This window comes from Orcinus orca, chromosome 15, assembly GCF_937001465.1.
Source record: "Orcinus orca chromosome 15, mOrcOrc1.1, whole genome shotgun sequence".
In the NCBI taxonomy this organism is placed as follows: Eukaryota; Metazoa; Chordata; class Mammalia; order Artiodactyla; family Delphinidae; genus Orcinus; species Orcinus orca.
In genome coordinates, this window is record NC_064573.1 from 56,757,545 (window position 1) to 56,777,778 (window position 20,234).

A 20,234-nucleotide genomic window follows, 5' to 3' on the forward strand; every position below is an offset into this window, starting at 1 on the left:
AGTTACAAAGAAACAATATATTTTCAAATGAACCTCCTATGAAAAATGCTAATAAGCCCAAGAAATGTATTCCTTCCGAAGACTCATTAGCACTTTCTTGGTATGACTTTGGTGCTGGTGGGTTGTTTTTAAAAAAAACAGAGGGACTATTTCTCGCACCATATGTTTCTGACAAGAAGGTGGGATTTCCTCGGTCCTAGAATCCATTAGTGCAGCAGGGCGCAGCTGCACCCAGAAGATTCTGATATTCCACATCACAGGTCTAGAATGTTGACTTCCTCCGCTATCTTTAAACCAACAGACACAGAAAAGTGTCTCAAACACACAATTCTGGACACTCAAAGGAAGGGACATGTTCTCTTGCCCACAGGGTTTGAGGCAAAACTACTACAGTGATGGACCACCGATGTATTATCACTAAGGAGGGTAATTTTCACATGTCTAAGGCCAACATCTGCTGGACAGGACACTTTATTTTTACTCTCTCTGCACTGTGGCTCCCCGGTGCCCAAGGCAAACAGCTGTCATCTACATGCAGGCCTTCTGCTAATACTTTCTGTAATTCCTCAGGGGCTTCCCAGCCTATAATTAGACTTTCCAGCTGCTGCCCTCAAGGCTGCTTGAGGGGAGCTCAGAGAGCTGTGCCATACAGAAGTCCCTAAAATGTCCCCTTCAAGACGGTGCTGTTGGAAGAACACGGATTGGAATTCGGTCTGGAGAGCAAGTAAGCATTCTTCCACCGCTTGCTATGGGACAGATCTGTGCTACGAGCGGGGTCTGCTTTAAAATGCACTGAGCCAGCCATGTGGGTAGGGACTTGAGACTAGGCATGAAAAATGGGGAAGTGCGGAACCATATGAGAAACTTCCTGATTCAAAGCTGCAGAGCGCACCGGCACTGAACCCACTGCGACAGCTTCCTTGGCCTTTTACGTAATTCTCCTTTCCAGGCACCATCATCAAGGTTAACCAACACAGCACGGCGAGGAGGAACTAAGAGAAAGCAGGCAAAAATCCCACCCTGTCTCAAAATCCTCAAGGCCAACAGCATTAGAAACGAGAATAGTAAGTCAAAAAGTAAAGGAAGGCAGCAAGCTTTAAGCTGGAGTAAGTCTTTCAAACAAAAAGCGGCCTGAGTTTTAAGAAAATGAGAACATTTTCAAAACACAGAGCACCATCCACCACCACCCCTCTGATCTACTCCAATATTCCTAGGAAACAGGGACAGAAGTAGATTTTCCCAACAGAGAAAGGACCTGCTGTCCTTGCAGAGGGAGACCTGTGCCCAGGGTCAGCCTCAAACTCACGGAATCACTGTTTCCCTGACGAGAAAAATGACTATTACAATGGACCGAAACTCAAATGCCCATAAAAAGTCAGATACCCCAAGAGCTGATGACTGATACAGGCAGGGTCCTCTGGGCAGTGAGATGCTCTGCACTCACAAACATTTCGGATGCTACAGATGCCTCTAGTCTGTGGACCACCCTCAGAGCCCCAGGCCCAGGGGTGGATTTCACACAATCTATGGATGCTATCCTCCTGGGCGACTGACACCCGGGCACAACTGGGAACGCACCTCACTACCGGCTTCTTCAACTTGAAAGCACAAGAAGACAACAACTAAGACCAAGGGCTCATCCATGTTGTGGGCTTTTGAAATGCCAAAGACAAAATTAAGAGGATACTTTAAGGACGTACTGAAAGAATGGATGTGAGGACCAGCCCTCCCACCCAACCAAGGACCCCGCTACCGACCTCTGTTCTAGGAAGAAGGCATCTGGAAATTCTTGTTCCACTCACTTTACTGACCGGAAGTCACATGGTCAAGGAAACACTAGAATGTCCATGCTGGTTCCTGACATTATCAGCTGTTTCCCATGTGAATGTTTCCATAAACTGAGGTTGTTTTCCTTCCAGTCCCAAAAAAGGGCTTTAAAACCATCTTTGATGTTAAGAACTCTCAGTGTTCCTTATAATCCATGACTCCCTAAACTAGAACTGTTCAACACTGAACTGCCGGGACCCCCTTTCCACAGCATGTGGCTAGACTACTGTCCTGGGTATCGGATCGTGTGAATCTGGGGAATGTAAACACAGCTTAAGATTTACCTAACTAATGAGAACCTACTGTACAGCACAGGGAACTTTACTCAGTGCTCTGTGGGGACCTAAATGGGAAGGAAATCTAAAAAAGAGTGGATATATGTGTAACGGATTCACTTTGCTGTACGGCAGAAACTAACACAATATTGTAAAGCAACTCTACTCCAATAAAAATTGTTAAAAAAAGATTTGCCTAAGCAAAACAATTGAGACAGATTTTATTTTTTTAAACTCCAGTGGTCAAAATTCATGCATTTACACTACTACGTACGCCTATAAGCAGAGATAACCAAGAGTGGATTGTTTTACAAAATCTGCTGAATAGATTAGTTAAAACTCGAGTACGGGCATTTCCCAATTGCCAGTTAGTTATATTCCAAAATGTAACCTGTAAAGTGGTGGTTTCAGTGGTTGCCGAAAGCCCCTAATCCTGTTTTCCACACAGATTACTAGTGTCTTAAATTACAGTTAGGCTTCAAGGACTGCCTATAAAAGTCTGAAGCCAGAACACGCAAGAGAACTGTATTTTGGTGGAATCCCAAAGACCCGTGGGACTCCTTAAACCCAATGGGGATGAGTCATGGGGGAGGAGGGCTGGGTATTGCTCTTAAGACAAGAAATGTCGCTGTGCCTCTGGCTTACGGCTCCATCTCCAAACATTTCAAGCAGTCCTCGGCACATACCAGGCACACAGTATTTGTGGCAGCGTGAACGAATGAATGAGTGAATGAATGAACTGCACCCGCGAGTCTGACAGGGTGAGGGTCTGGCATGATCCCACAAGAAGAATACCTCAAAGCAGAGCCAAGGAAAGAAAAGAGGAGAGAAAGCCAAGGGTTGCCGTCAACTCCCACGCTCTTATAATGGAAACGGCTTAAAAGCTATGACTTTTAAACTGAAAAAGTCTCTCCCCTCACTGGAGCCCCAGTAGGCCTCCACAGGGGACACAATGTCAAGTTTTTTGGGTATTTCCCCAGAAATGTTCTAGGCATAATGGAGCACCAATATGGATGCAAACCCCTCCCCTTTAAACAAAACAGAAGCATCTTGTACACACGACTCTGCACCATGCTTTATCCATCACCCGCAAGGGGCACAGTCATCACCCCCCTGCCCTCCAGACACTTGCTCCTTTAGGATTCCTGGCCCCAGGCTCCCGGTTTGCCCTTCCCCTCTGACTGCTCTATGGTCTGCAGACAATGGAGAGCTGCAGGGCTCAGTCCTTAGAAATATGCTCTTCTCCACCTACATTCAGTCTGTGAAGAGCTCAACCATCCTGGGATGCTACCCTGGGATGCTTTTCCCTCCACACCCACGGGCCTCCCTGTGTCCCCTTCAGGCTTTGTTCAAATGCAACCTCTTTCCCTGAAGCCTTCCCTGAGTTCTGCACTCTCTCAAAAATGCCAACCCGCCCTTCCTGTCTCCTCTCGCCTGCTGTGTTTTGTCCGTAACACTAAACAGACCTCGAACACCCTTTATTAATTTGTTTATTTTCTAGAGTATAACTTGCAGGACAGCAAGAATTTTTATTTGCTTATTCCCATTTCTGTCTTGGGTTCCCAGAATAATGCCTGGCACTCGGTAAATCTTTTTTGAATGAATTAATGAATAAGCAACATGTTTTGAATACTATTTCTTAACAGTTTTCTTATTAGGTGGAGAAAATGATCTCCATGCATTTGACATTTAACACTGCCTCGTTCCCCCACCCCATGGATGGTAAGCATTTATGCAATCGGTCGCCTCTGGATGGACCTTTGGGGTGTCTTATTCTTTCGCTACTTAGAAATAATATAAACTTCCTTCTATGTGGACACATTTGCAGATAAAAAGGAAGATTGGAATGAAAAGAGTTGAGCTTTTTCTTTGGGTACAAATATCTCAAAAGGTAACACGAATAAGCAGAGGCTCGCTCAAGTGTCTGAACCCACTTGTTGGGCAAACGAGCAGGCAATGTTTTTGCTCGGCCAAGACGGCAGCTCAGATGTGGGTCAAGTGACAGCCCACAGAGAATTATTACAATAAAATTATAGGGTTGATCAGAGAGAAAAATTGCAGGGAAGATGACTCATGCTAGGCTTTGAGAGAGGAAAACAGGACTGAAACAACAACAGACCCTCAACAGTTGTTTTCTGGTGAAAGCACACAGCATGTTCCTAGCAAAGCCAGTCCATGTGGCAGTGCGGCGTAGCCCGTCCGCAGGTCCAGATGCAGACGGCACGTGTATGTCCTTGGGAAGATGGTAACACAGCCCAGAACTTCCAGTAAAGAGGGGACTGATGATGACGAAACCCTTTCCTCTTCAGCCCTGTTCTCCTCTCCATCTTACATCTCAGTAACTCCTGATATGTCGTTTCCCCTTGTTTTCCTTTTCAAACATTCTCGGGGAAAACAGTCACTTATAACCAAGAACTGCAATAGAACAAATCTAGCGCCACATACATTTAAGAGCAGAGGGTGGTGCCTCTGAACTGCTGACCGCCTTTGTCAAGAGAAAGTGCCGAAGCCACCAGCTGTGTCCTGCCCAACTCGGGGTCCCTAAGGAGGCTCTGCAGAGCACCACAGGGACATCCCCCCTCGGAGGATGCCTCTGCAGGTGTCTCCTCGCTGAGTTACTGCTGGACCTCTGCTGCACGTGACTGTGGGATCGTCTTACTTTCAACCTCGAGGTCCATCTGACACACAGGATGGTCTTTGTTCTTCCTTAGAAAGGATTTACCCTCCTTTCCCTGCACTGAGGTGGATTCAGCTGAGCATCCCTGATTCCCTTCCTCCCGTGGTTAGTTATCCCCCAGCTTCGCTCTTCCGTCTTCAGGGAAACACTCGGAGGGCGAGTATCATCCCTGCACCACGCTCCACAAATGTTACAAACGAGCACAACCCAACCTAACGTGTCTTCAGGGATCAAAGCCGCAAAGGCGGCTCAGTAATGGGATTGTTTTGCCTTTTGAGGCAAGTCAAGGGTCCTGTCCGTGATCCCTGGCTGCAATTCCTACTTCCCGGCTGGGCATCATGAGATGCTAATAATACTATCTAGTAATCGACGATGTTTCAAAGGTGTCAAACCAGAGATGCCCCCAAAAGAAATATGCTTTAACTCAAGGAGAGAGTAGCAAGGCCAAATAAACTAGGTCAGTAGATTTATTCCTGAGTTGAAAAAGTTGGACGTGTTGCCGAGTCACAGAGTATTAATCAAGGAGAGACAGTCAAGCTGCTTGCCTCCTAAAAGAGAGGACGGATCCAGGTCAGGGTGGGTAAGCACTTCCCTGGGAGTTAAATTCTGCTGGTTAGAAAATGCCCAGGTATAATAATATGTTTTCCATCAGAATACTGTTTTGTTATTAAGTTTACTGCCCATCAAATAAGAAAAGATAAGTCATAAAGTGTTCTTCCACTTAAAATATCTTCCAGGAATTTAAACCCGATGTTTCCATGATCAAAATGCTATTAAAAAAAAAAAAATCTAAAAACTGGTAATGTGAAATCCGATTAATAATAAAATAGGTCAAAACACTTTAAACTAGCTCCTCCCCAACTATGTTACACAGGATGATGTTCTTCTTGACATATATTATTGGGGGGAACAAAATTAGAAAATGCTGCACTAAATAACTTTGATTTTATTTCTCTTCCACGTAACATCACCCATGCACCCCTCCCCCACCCCAGGGTAAAACAGTATAAAGCTGGAACTTCCACTCCAGACTTACAGACAGGAGGTAATACCCGTCCAAGAAAGGTATTGCAGGCTTAGAGATAACAGAAGATTAGACTAGACTATAAGCTCCATGTAGGCAGAGATTTTCTGGGTTTGTTTTTTCGTTTGTTTGCTATGTTTTTTGTTTGTGTTGTTCACTGCTAAGTTGAAAAGTCTCTGGCAAATAATAGGTACTCAAGAAATGTTCCATGAATGGGTGAATGAATGCAGATGACTAACACAGCTGGCACTCAAAATATAACTGGGATTAACTTAGTCATAAAATATTGAAATACTGGCAACTATTCTCACATTAGCCATAAAAAACCCCCTTAATCATAATATACAATATTAACAGTTAAAAAATTAACTTGTAGCAAGAATGCAATTAAACAATCAAACAGGGGACCTCAGGAGGTTGTTTACAAGTAAAAGAGTTATCTTTGTAGAGCAGAAACATACTCCTTTCAATGCCAAACAGATGTTTATAGTTACAGTATAATAAAATAATCAATGTATATCTCTAGATATAAATGGTGATCGAGATGAAAGAAGGTATCGGTCATGCAAAGTATACTCAACAGACTACCTTTCAGAGACTGTATACATTTTGTCATTTTGCACTCTACTTAGCTTCAAAAGTCATCAACCCTCTCATCACACAGTTTCCCTAGAGTTCAAAGCCTTCCGAGCACACACCTATTCCTTTAGTTTTCGACCTGGGCCTAATTTCAGTGATCTGAAAACATGAATAACTAAAATTGCTCTTAAAAGTCATCCCAACTGGGGCCAAATCTTAAACAATGAAACATAAAAAAGCAAAGCGACAGATACAAAATAACAGGCAAGTTTTCTATTTGACTACATGCATCATAAATCACGTTATATTTCAATATTGAAAGATAAGTAATAGTAAGGACCTAGCATCAAAAACATCATAGGTTTAGCAAACAGGGACATACAAAATGAGTAATTCCCATTAAAATCTTTGATAAGGACAGACACAGATACCATACGCATCACACAAGGGCCACAAATGTCATGAAAGCAGTGGTTTCCATACTTTGATTTCACAAACCGGAAACTGACATTATTGAACATGAAACGGTGTCAGATGTAGCTGCTGAACCAAAAGTCACCTGTAATGGTTTCCGAATACAAGCTGCTCAGAAGTGGGTCCCTTCAAGTTCTCCCGTGCCCTCCTCATCCTCCTCTGATTCGGGGCTACCACGCCTCCTCCTTGTGAATTCTCCTCTTTTATTCCTCAAACTATATAAATTGGGCTTTTGTCAACTGAAACAATAAACCAGCACTCCAAATCGGAAAAGGATTAATACTATAAAACTGATATAAATAAATTATGTATAATCTTGCTGCAAAATAATGTAATTTTTCTGTTTGAATTTTTAAAATATATCCAGCTTTTAAAAATTTTAATACCTGTTGGTATAAGCTTGATAACCTAACATTTGGAAGAAGGATTGTCCAAGATCATGTCCTTACTACTTTTTTAATTTTAAAACCTTTGTTAAAAAAAAAATTTTTTTAAGTATGCACGCATCTTTAGAATGCCCCCCAAATATTTAAATACATATTTTAAATGTGCTTTATATGAAATATGTATATACATATATATGTGTGTGTACACACACGCAACACACACACATATTGCCCTAAAAATGTTAACTCACTTAATTCTCACAACAAACCTATGATGTGGGTACCATTATTTCCAATTAAGGAACGTGAAGCACAGAGAGGTTAACTTTCCTCTGGTCATGCAGATAGAAACTGGCTGGGCTCTATATTATATATACTATATATATGTAGAGTGTGTGTGTGTGTGTGTATATATATATATATATATATATATAGTATATATACTCTACATATATACAGTATATATATATACTATATATAATATATATAACTATACTATATAGTTAATATTATATATTATGATTATATATAGTATACTATATTATGCTGTTAGCAGCTGTTTTCCTACTATCCTTAGAAGATACTAACAAAAAAAGTTTTGGCCATTTCCACTGGTCATTTGCAGGAAACAGAGCAGTTCACCAAACACCTCGGGGATTCTACTTTGCTAATAACACATAATCTCACCTCTCTTGTTGACATCACGCTCTCTTGGCCAAGCAATAATGTCACTTTCTTCGATCTCAACCACTCAGAAAGTTAAAGCCACCTTCCTCTAGCCAAATGGAAGATCCCAGGGGAACATCACATACCCAGGAAAGGAGGAGTCCAATGCCAAGGCCTGGGTCACCTGCCTCTCATTTAGCCAGGGAGCAGGAGGCCAGTACTGACAGCCCCAAATTACCCCAAGAAAGGAGTGAGGAGCAGTTCTCCAAAGCCATGGGGAGGAGGCGTCGGTCAGAAAGAAAGATGCCCACCATGAACGTCGACGGCGTGAGATCAACCGTCCAGCTTCTTTCGCTTCTTTACCTTTAAATCATTCATTGTAGGAAACCCAGTTTTAACCCAGATATGCCATGTTTCATTTCATTCCATGTACAGTGATACACAAACATGAGAGCAGCCAAGCAACAGAAGTCCCCCCATTCTGTGCCCTTTCCTACATTTGCTCCTTGCTGGGCCCAAGAAGGCCTGACGGCCCTGGGGCCACCTGCTCTGAGCGGTCAGCAGAAGGCCCAGTCAACCACAGCCACGGGGAGTGTATCCGAGAGGGGCACCATGGCCTAGGAAAGCTTTCACATGGACCAGCACAGTCCTGGGGACTGGCATTCTGAAACCAACTCTGCAAAGTGTTAGGAATATTAATAACAATCCTCCCAGTAACACAGTGAGGTCAACTTCACCACGATTCCCATGTTGGATCTGCACTTTGCAGCACATAAACTTCACATGCACCCAGCGAGGCTAGTATTACCAGCCACACTTCACAGGCGAAGAAACTGAGATGAAGAGACATTAAGGAACTTGCCTATGACTGCACTGTGAGTAAAAAGTGACTGAGCTGGGATCATCATATAACATATAAAGGTAATTTACTGCATATCACAATTCTGAGCTAAAACTTCCACACTGATTATAACACCTAATTATAATCGTAACACATATATGCAAAATACAAGTGATTATTATATATTCTTACATATGTAAGAGATGAGAAAAATATATGAAATAAAGATTGACAAATATCTTCTCAGAACTTAAAGACGTGAGGAGAATGGTTTTAGAAGGCATACAGGCCTCCTAACTCTTCTGCTATTAGAGAACACCCAAATTGATATTTACTTTACCATGCAATCCTCCCTTTATCAGACGTCTGGATTAAAATCATTGCACTGTCCTCGGTACATCCTCCAAGAAGACACCTTGTATAGGAGAAAGAGTCAGTGCACATTTAATGCTTACGAGGACTGTAATGATGCTGGTATTTCTACTGAAACGGTTTTCCACCTCATCCTCTTTCCAGTATCAGATAAAGAACGCCAAGAAACAAGACTGCTCTGTCAGGTAATCCATTTCACTAGAAAGCCATAAAAACAATTATCTCCATCATTACAGACTCTTTAAAAGGAGTTTCAGAACGTCAAAGCTGCTGATCTGGGCCTGAGACAGAAACCTGACTGCCCACGCTCAGGAATAATGGCTTCAAATTGAGTCCTGGCTGTCATTAGACCTCCTCAAGTCAGAGAAGCCAAAGACAGACGGATCCCAAGAGGTGGGGCACCTGTGCATCTTGCTCCGAACTAGCCTGTGGGTCATGCACTGAAGCAGGTCACGAGGAAGGATGATGGCGGGGGGCGGGGGGTGGCGGGGGTACAGGCGTCCAACATCCTCAGTTATTAGAGAATATCTAAGTTGCTATCATCTTTACCACTCAATCAACTCCCCTTTATCAACCGACACGTTCAACTCATCTCGCAGATCGCAAAGGCTCATCCCAGAACAAGTCACCACTGACATTGAGAAGAAAGGAACATAAGTGAAAACGAATCTAACAACGATGAGAAACCATTCCATTTCACCTGGAGGTACATAAACGCTTCCTGAGTACCTGCAGGTAGATAAAGGGAAACTGCAGATCTCTACCCTTGTGAAGTTTAGACAGAATACTCAGATTTAGAGAAAATTTTCATTTTTTATAAAGAAGTAGAAAAAAGGCAGTCATGAAAACTTTCTTTTAGATAAGAAATTCTTCAAAACCAAGTTATAAATGATTTTGCCAATAGGACAACACGACTATCCATCCTTATATGTCAGAGTCATTATCTACGGCGGTCCAAGTGGACGTTTATCATTCATTTTTCTTTAATTAGGATGCACACCTAATCAAAACCTCTCTTATCTACTTCATGTTTAAAGAGCTCAGAAAACCAACCATGCTTTGATTTTTCCCAGCACTGAATACAAAGAGTGAAAATGAGAGGTGTGCAAATTATCTTCCAAATTACAAGAAAATGGAATATTCATTGGTAAGGAAGGGGAAAAAAAACCTGTTTACCTTTGACTGTGCTAAAAATGGAAGGGAACGAAGGGGGCAGGCCAGATGGCATGTCTGGGAAGATACTGATGATGCATAAGTGTTAATTCCTGGGGAGGGGAAAAATTACTATACTCTAACGAGCGTAAAGAATTGCAAGTCCAAACTAACTGAAAATGACTGGAACCCAACTGTCACTCTGGGAGGCATGGCCGAACTCACCACTGATCAGAGCAGGAAGGTCTTGATCTGGTGCACACACCAATTCTCTCACATCCCAGAAAGATCCTTCAGGCCACACAAGTGACCTCTTCTCATCACGGAGTCTCACTTGTTAAGGTTATATTTACAACTCGACATTAAATCATTTTTCACAAAATCATATCCACTAAATGAAAGTTAAAAGTGGATTGAGAATTCTCCTTCATTAAGGTCACATCACATTTTAAATGACTCCTTCATTTACTATTTACTGAGCACCTACAGCGTGTCCAGCACTGTTCTCAGAGCTGGGGTCCACGGTGAACAAAACAGATTAAGTCCTGTCCGCATGAAGCTGATATTCTGGTTGGGGAACGCACACAATAAACATAAATAAGTAAAATGTGTAGTGCCATGAAGAAACAGCAGCAGGGAAGGGGAACAGTGCTGGGCGGGGTGAGAGGTGGTGGGTGCGTGTGTGCAGAGCAAGCTTTGTAAACCTGCTGGGGAGGATGTCCAGGCTGAGGGGCAGCAAGGACGGTCGTCCCTTGGTGTCTTGGGGGGGTCGGTTCCAGGACCCCTTCGGATACCAAAATCCACGGTAGCAAGTCCACGATGCTCAAGTCCCATAGGTAAAATGGCGTAGCATTTGCTTCACCCCCTGCACACCCTCCCATATACTCTAAAACAGCAGTCCCCAACCTTTTTCACACGAGGGACCGGTTTTGTGGAAGACAATTTTTCCACGGACCGGGGTGGGGGGTGGTTTTGGGATGATCCAAGTGCATTATATTTACTGTTCACTTTATTTCTATTATTATTACATTATAATATATAATGAAATAATGGTACAACTCACCATAATGCTGACAGGAGGCGGAGCTCAGGCAGTAATGTGACTGATGGGGAGCGGCTGTAAATACAGATGCAGCTTTGCTCGCTCACTCGCCCGCCACCTACCTCCTGCTGTGCTGCCTAGTTTCTAACTGGCCTGCTACCGTGGCCCGGGGTGTTGGCGACCCCTGCTTTAAATCCATCTCTAGATTACTCACAATACCCAATACAATGCAAACGCTATGTAAATAGTTGTAAATACAATGCAAATGCTATGTAAATAGTTGATGGGGTAAATTCAAGTTTTGCTATTTGGAACTTTCTGGAGCATTCTAAAAAAATATTTTTCAATCCATGGTTGGTTGAATCCAGAGATGCAGAATGGGAGGATACAGGGCAGCCGGCTGCACCGCGTTCTGAGGTGGGAAGCACAACCTTGTTCAAGGCCTGGGGAGGAAGCCACGAACCATGGTTAAAGCATCGGTTTTCACACATAAGAACTACACCGTGGGCTCCTGGAGGTGTCAGCAGACAGGAGACTCCAGCATGTGCTGCATGAACAAAGCAAGCTGCAGAAGGACAGGTACAGGACACCGTTTAAAGTTGCGTAAACGTGAAAAACAACACCACAAATAATTTAGTGATGCTATAAAGAGTGAGTGGGAAAGGAATAAAGAAATTTTATGGTTACGATAAACACCAAATCAGAAGAATGGCCGATTCTAGGAGGGAGGGAGGTACAACTGTGGAGAACTTGGGGAGATAAGCAATTTGGGGTAACATTTTATTTCTTAAACTGGATGTTGGATACATAGGTGGTCATTATACTACCTTTCAACCTTTCGTGTATCAGAAATACTTTGCACTATTTTTTAAGAGGAATCTTCAACCCTATCTCAGCATCCTCTGGTCTCTTAGTTAACCATCCGTGGGTCATCCTGACATGGACCTCTGCATAACGGACAAGGCGGCACCAGTATTTCTGTTCCGCTGTGATTAAGAATACTGTACCACCAGTGGAATCATTTCTGGTACGAGGAAAAAGGGAAGAAATTAACGGAATGAAAAAGCTGTCATCACTTTTCTAGCACTCTGAAACTACACATTAGAACCGTTTAGGGTCTACAGAAAAGGCTGCATAAAAGAAAAAAATGGCAAATCTATGTTTAGTGCTTTAAACTGAGCTGCCTGTCACCATTTTAGACACAGCCCCTTATCTACATAGGAGGGAGGTATTTTTAGCAATGTCACCTTTGCTTCTCAATATACTTCTTTAAAAAAATAAAATGCCACGGATAAAAGGACATCATATATCATAAACACACGTGTATTTCGCAGCTCACCGGCGTGTGGAAAAGCAGCCGTGTATCCAGGGCTTTTCCCTGAGGGATCCCTGGGGGCACTGGCTCCCCTACTTCCTGCAGTCTGCTCCATCCTAAGGACCACAGGAAAGTGAGCAAGCAGAAGCAGCAGGTGCTCCCTGGGGAAATGGGTCCCGCACTCTAAGCCCCTCGCCGTGAGACCACCAACATCATAGCAGCTGAACCAAAGGTGTTTCAGGCACAGAGAGGGCCTGGGTGCCTGGGAGCCCTGGGCACTCACTGCTCCTTCCAAAACACGTTTCCAGGTGTGATGTCACACTTGCAGAGGAGGGGTACAATCGAGAAGGAAGGACTTAATAAAATGTTAAACATCCCCAAATGACAGTATCTGAAGTAGCCCTCTACACCCATCGACACCGTGACCTAGTCCTGCTTCAGAGCATTCATCCTGATCTGAAATCATATTTGTTTATTTGTTTATTGCTGGTCCCTCAGCTTAAAATACAGGGTCCAGGAGAGCCGAGGCTTGGTTAAGTCCTGTTCTTTGCTATAACCCTAGCACCGAGCAAGGTGCCAGGTACCTAAGAAGCATTCTGTAAGTATTTGTGGAATAAACAGATAGATGGCTAATGAAAAAAGGAAGAAAACTTTACAAAGGTTCAAGATGTCACATCATCAGTCTTTCCAGTTTAGAACTGGATTTTGGTATATGTTAGTGACTCTTTTAAAATAAATTATTGCTATCGGCAAATGAATATCATGCCTGGAAAAAAAATCATAATTTCAACGAAGTCTCTCGCTCATGGTCAAGCAGTAGATAAGAAACACTGGCAGTAAGCTTTGGGGGGAAGCTGCGTTAAAAGATGGGTTGGTTTGGGGGCTTCCTTGGTGGCGCAGTGGTTGAGAGTCCGCCTGCCGATGCAGGGGATACAGGTTCGTGCCCCGGTCCGGGAAGATCCCACATGCCGCGGAGCGGCTGCGCCCGTGAGCCATGGCCGCTGAGCCTGCGCGTCCGGAGCCTGTGCTCCACAACGGGAGAGGCCACAATGGTGAGAGGCCCGCGTACCGCAAAAACAAAAACAAAAACAAAAACAAAAACAAAAACAAAAAAAGATGGGTTGGTTTGTTTTGTTTTGCTTATTTTGTTAGGCTGGGAGACACTGGAACTGGATTCATTTGGAAAAGAGAGAATTCGGACAGAAGCTGGTCTGAATGGAGAAGATGTGGATCCATCCTGGGGGCCAGTGAAACAGTCACTGAGGCAGGGAGGGTGGGGGGACGTCCTTCATCTGACCAGCAACACAAGCTCTTCAGGACTAAAATGGCAAGGTCAAGGGCGTTTACAATTCTAGCCAGGAGAAGGGCGAAGGCAGGGAGATCACCAACTTGCAATCCAACCCTTAAATAGGAGCATTTAGAAATAACAGGTATGACGGTAAACCGCTAAAGCTGATAACTGTTTCAGAGGAACATTCCGCCGGAAACTGAGTAGAAAAAGAGGTTACGAAATTTAGTTTCCTAATATTTGTATATTACATCCCTTACCTTTTACATACATTTTCCTAATGTTAAAACACTCTGAGAGGTGACTCCAAGATGTGTGTCTGACGGTGACTGGAGAAGGTGCAGTGAGAGGGAGGAAGGCAACGTCTCTTGGGGTTTTGATAATTCATCTGACTTACTGGCTCTCTACCGAGACAGCGCCATGCTCTCAGGAAAGCTTCTGAAGACTCTTAAGCTGCAATGCAACTGGAGCTCCAAAGACTGCAAGCTCCCTCTTGAATTGGTCTTTGGGTCCTAAGAAATCGATGCAATTTAACGGTTTTGTTTTGTAGCCCCTATATGAAAGTTAAGAACTTCATAATACCTTGAAAATATCTGTAAGATCCAAAGTACTCGGTATGATTTTGATCAGCAGAATCACATTCACTCATAGATGCATCTCTTCTTCACTGATTTCACTCCATTTTTCTATTATCAATCAAAAGGAAAGAAAACCAACCCCAACTGAAGATGTATTAGAGAGCCACATATTTTCACTTAAGATACTCATTTCATACTCCCAACCTTTATGCTAAATAATTACTATCATCCCTATTTAACAGATAAGAAAACTAACCTTTAATCCTACTTCCTTAACCTTTTAAATTTTACATAATTTCCTGGGGCCACAAAAGTGGTAAGTGGGGACTTCCCTGGTAGTGCCATGGTTAAGAATCCGCCTGCCAGTGCAGGGGACACAGGTTCGATCCCTGGTCCGGGAAGATCCCACATGCCACGGAGCAACTAAGCCTGTGCACCACAACTACTGAGCCTGTGCTCTAGAACCCGCGAGCCACAACAACTGAGCCTGCAAGCTGCAACTACTGAAGCATGCGCACCTAGAGCCCGTGCTCTGCAACAAGAGAAGCCACCGCCGTGAGAAGCCCCGTGCACCACAACGAGGAGTAGCCCCCGCTTGCCACAACTAGACAGAGTCTGCACTCAGCAGTGAAGACCCAATGCAGCCAAAAATAAATAAGTAAATAAATAAAAACAAAAATAAATTTAAAAAAAAAGTGGTAAGTGATGGACCAACCATAGCAAAACCCAGGCAAGGCTCTTTCCTCTATGCTAAGCATTCTCTTGACCATTAGTACCATTTATTTGCAGTGTATTATCTTTCCAGATGTTTACCAGACACTAGCCAGTAAGCTGGAAAGTCACTGAGATGATTCCTTAAGACAGTGATCTCAGGATGCGGTCCAGGGACCACTGCATCAAAACCCACTGAACTTGCTGGACATACAGGTGCCTGGACCCAACTCCAGATCTACTGAGTGAGAACTGTGGATGGGTCCTTGCACACTGCTTTTTAACAAATTCCCCAGGTGACACTGTTTCACATGAAAATTTGAAAACCGCTTGTGGCTAATTCTCTGAAAACTTCAACTATTGCTATTTGCAGTTTCAAATTTGACAAAATTTTGTGTTCTCATTGAGGGTCATCTTTTGGATGATGGAGCTTGTGGTGGAATGTTACAAAATTCCATATTCCCCTTGAGGATTTATCTTTAGAGCCTCACAGTTAACGTAGGTCCCTAGGAACTTGCAAAGCAGGTAAACATTATGAGCTGAAATGGCAGAACATTTATGACATGCCTACTCGGACTCCACACTGCTCTAGATGTCTCCCAACACAGAAGTTTCCTTTCAACCTTGAGGTTGCACCAGCATCACCATTTCATTGCCCAGAGAAATGGAGTAACCTGTCCAAAGTTACACACCTGAAGGTTGACAGACGTTTCAATGTATCTCTTCTAAATCGCTGTATTTCCTTTGTTCTACAACACAGCTCCTCCCCATGAATGACTGCTACCCAGGGTTTAAGAATGAAGGGGAGAAACTTTCCAAATGTCCTGAGCAGACAAATCAGTCAACCTCTATTTTTCCAACTTTATACGCATTCCACTAAGAGTATTCCTCTTAAACTCAAGTCAATAAAAGTCAAAATCTAATAACACAAAAGAATGGTATCAAGTGGGGGGAAAAAACCCAGGAATTCTCTGTAAGGATATTACCAAAACCTCTCTATATCTCCGTGATGTAATTCTCCATATGAAAACTGCATAAAAGCCGGCCACTCCCAAGCCCGTGCTGAAGCTCAGAGTCCACAACGGCGGGGGCTAGGAGAATTCCAGGTACCATGCCCCACAGCGTCACCTTCGGTTCATAAAGCTGTCTTCCTCAACTGCATGAACGTGGGGGAAAACAAGACTGGATTTCAGGTAAATCTAAGGTCCATCCAAACCATGTGCTTTTCAAGAACGTGACAGAGCAGCTCATGCGCCTGGAGATTCTGCATGGAATCTGTGAGGTGAGCCTGACCTCTGCTAACCCCCTGCCGCAGAGGAGAAGGGGAGGCTTTGGAACTCAGAACAAGGCCAAAGGAAGCTTAGTATTTTCTATCTCTGGGCCAGCGCCCCCATAACTCCTAGTATATCCCAGCCTCTGAAGCGTCTTGACTCTGAGTTCAGGCTGGTTTGGGTTCAGGCTGCGGTGTCTGCTGCCCCTTGGGACGTGCAGGAGGCACGTCGGAAACGGTGGGCACCAGCCCCCCATGAAGAGTCTCTACACAACAGTTCCAGTTAAGAAACTGGGAAATAGATGGCTAAAGGCTGGTTGTTTCAGTTAAGACTAAATATTTACGCACAACACTGACATGTACACAATCATCGTCAGGGACTTTAATTTTGCTTGAATGTCCTGTTTCACCACAGCTCTCTGATGGCTGTGCTGCAGGACAATGATGAAAAGTGTAGGCAGTACATAGCGGGAGGGGGAGGGACTGGATGACAAGGCTTCCCATCGTCATCGTCAAGGTAATGATGCTTTACCAGTATTGCACAGGACCCAAAGAAAGTATTTATCTCCCATTAAAAATAATGATGCAGATAAAGATTGGTATAGATGAAAAAGCTCCCCAGAACATACTGTTGCATAAAAAAGAAAAAGGTTACATATTAGTATTTAAGTCAGAAGTCTCCTCATGCCAAATATGTAACTGTCTACAAATCTGTACTTGTGTCGAACAAAGCTATTGCTATTAACTAGGTACTTGTGATGTACCAGGTACTATGCCCAGTGCTGTGCGTGTATTATATATGTAATCCTCATGTCCTTGAGGTTTAGGCACTGCAGCCATTTTGTAAGTGATTAGACTCAAGAAGTCAAGAGAGGGCTTCCCTGGTGGCGCAGTGGTTGAGAGTCCGCCTGCCGATGCAGGGGACACGGGTTCGTGCCCCGGTCCGGGAAGATCCCACATGCCGTGGAGCGGCTGGGCCCGTGAGCCACGGCCGCTGAGCCTGCGCGTCCGGAGCCTGTGCTCCGCAACGGGAGAGGCCACAAGAGTGAGAGGCCCGCATACCGCAAAAAAAAAAATAATAAAATAAGTCAAGAGACTTGACCCATGACACAAAGCAACCACATAGGAAGACTGGGAGCCCAACCCAGGTCTGTCTGATTCCAAGACCCACTAGAGTCTATTACACACTCAAAGAGGCAGCTTTGGGAGGATTTTTGCCAACATACCTTCAGTAGCTATCTCTAGACAACAAGATTTCTTCTTCTTGTTTTTCGATATTAGAAAATACTTTACAGCGAGTATGGATTATTCTTAACACCTGAAATAACAAAGATGTTTTAACTGGAAGGATAAACAGGATTGAAAACCATTCTATCTTCTGAACATCTCCTTTTCCACCCTAAACGGTCCAAAAGTAATATTTAATCTTCAACTAAATATGAAGTATTTAGTAATATTTAAGTAATATTTAACCTTCAACTAAATATGACCACAAAAAATATATGTAGTGAATTGTCAAAATATCCATCATTGAGAGGAGTTAGCGTTACAGTCAATTTCTGAAACTTTCTGGATTACTCCATTAACAAAAGACCATCTGTCTCCAGACTCCTGTTCTTCCAATACACCCTACATTTATCACCAAGCATCTTCTTTCCGACTCCACTACTTTCAATGGCTCCCCAGTACCTAGCAAAGTCCAAAATATCCCTTAGCTTCATATCCACGATCAAGCCCCACGCTCCTTAGACTCATCTCCTAGTACTCCCCAGGATAAAGGCTACATTCCAGTTAAATGTAGGCCTCTTGACTTCTGGAGTGTTCTATCTGGAATGTCTGCTCAATGACTAGTCAAAGTCCAACCATCTTCCAGGGACCAAATTGGAAAAGCCAAAACAGAAAATGAAGACCGCTCAATCGATTTTTCCTACAAAGGGATGCGCATAAGAAACATAGTTACCAATACATAGAAGGGGCCATGTGAATAAGCACTGAACATTATAAAACATTTCTTAAATTTGCATAGCCAAGTGACAAACCATATTTCATAAAATTCATGATACCGTTAATTGTAAGAAATAACGAGATATGTAGCACTCTGCGAATTAAGAGGTAACTCAAACGTTGCAATTTAAATTTTCTATTTAGAGAACTCTTTTAGATTTATTTAGATATTCTGTGCATGCAAAAGAAAAGAGGAACAAAACATACTGGCCAAGATATTCAAAATAATTCTTTACAAGGTCAGAATCCAACTCTTTTGAATTGCATTCCGACTCAGTTACTGTGCTCTATGTTTTTACACAATACCATCTATATTTCTTCATGGGTGATGCACTATTTCTTACGAGTGCTCCATTACTGTCTCCAAGATTTTCTTCCAACCAACTGACACCCAATCTCCAATTTTTGATGCGTGTGCCCCATCAACGAATTCTGTTGCCAGCTTTCTCTCTGCCATATGGCTGAGAGCAACTGTAAGACATTTCCCAATTTCAGAGATGTACAAATGTGAAAAAAAATAGGTTTGTTTTAGAAAGGATGAAATGTGGGGCTTGACTAAAACACACAGAAAGTCACTGTTGGAGAATGTAAACACTACATAGAAAATGACCAAAGAAGAGAGATCTACAAGAGAAAATAGTTTTTCTCTTTTTAGTTCAACGTCAAGATCAATATCACGGCCCAGCCCTAATTCAGCTTTTGTCACTCCCCAATCTGATCCCTTTCCTCCTCTTCTGAGTATTTCCCCTCTACTGATGTCTTCCGTGACACCAATTAGAGCTGGCAGGAAGGGAAGCAGCCCGCCTGCACATCTTCTCTCAAAGATCCCATTCTTTCTTCTCAGGGAACCTGCAGTATTCTCTTCTCGGATCAGACAAAACCTCTAGAATCTGTCTAGTCTGAGCTATGGACAAAGCAGCAAACTTGTTATGAAGAGGATGGTGCCCTTAAAAATAACCACTGCATACGCGAGTCCGATAACGCTCAGTTTTAAATAAGGGGCCGTGCTTTTTAAGCCTTTTCAAATATTTTTTGTAGTGAAGCGTAAGTCACACACGGCCTCATTTTTTAATTCAATTCCATAAATATTTACTCAATACCCTAAGTGTTGAGACCCATACCGGTCTGGGGATCAAACTCCAAGGGAAATAATTTCCTCCAAACAACAAGCACTCGCTCAATGTAAGTGGAGAGCAAAACAAGCACACACGGCAGAGTAAACATCACATCTGTTTTCTAGATTTAATAGAAACCTTTCTGCTTTCTCTTTCTTTTTTTTAAGTTTATAAGGAAGTGTTAAAAGAACAGTGTATCAAAATGTCAACCACCTAAAAATTAAGTTGTCGGCTTTTTCTCTGTACTGCAAATTACCAAAGAATTAGGGGTTTGGTGCTAATAGAAGCTTACAACTCTGAAGTGTGCAATTTAACCAATCACTGTAAAGTCTAAAAATGCAGTACCGAAGACATTTCAACCAAGCAAGCTGCAGGTCTGGTACCTAATTTCAACTTCTCTATTTGTGCCATTCCTCCCTTTTTCTTTTTTCCTTCCCTTTGCTTTGGAAATGTGTTTTGGGACAGTGACATGGTTAAATGAGAAGTGCCCAGAGGTCCCACATTCATAATACACTCATGTGAAAAAAGGACAGTCATCCAACCAAGGAGGGGAAGGGAAGACCTCGGGCTGCGGCCATTCTCGGGTCTTCTTTATGCTCACGTCACATTCAATTCTGGACTCAAAACACGAAATTTGC

At 43.1% G+C, this 20,234-nt stretch overlaps 1 protein-coding gene across 25 annotated transcripts in view; it reads right to left on the reverse strand.

Moving 5' to 3' along the window:
* The window catches only part of EPB41L3 (erythrocyte membrane protein band 4.1 like 3), a 214,685-nt gene that overhangs the window by 112,208 nt on the left and 82,243 nt on the right, over positions 1-20,234 (reverse strand). The window lies entirely within an intron of this gene.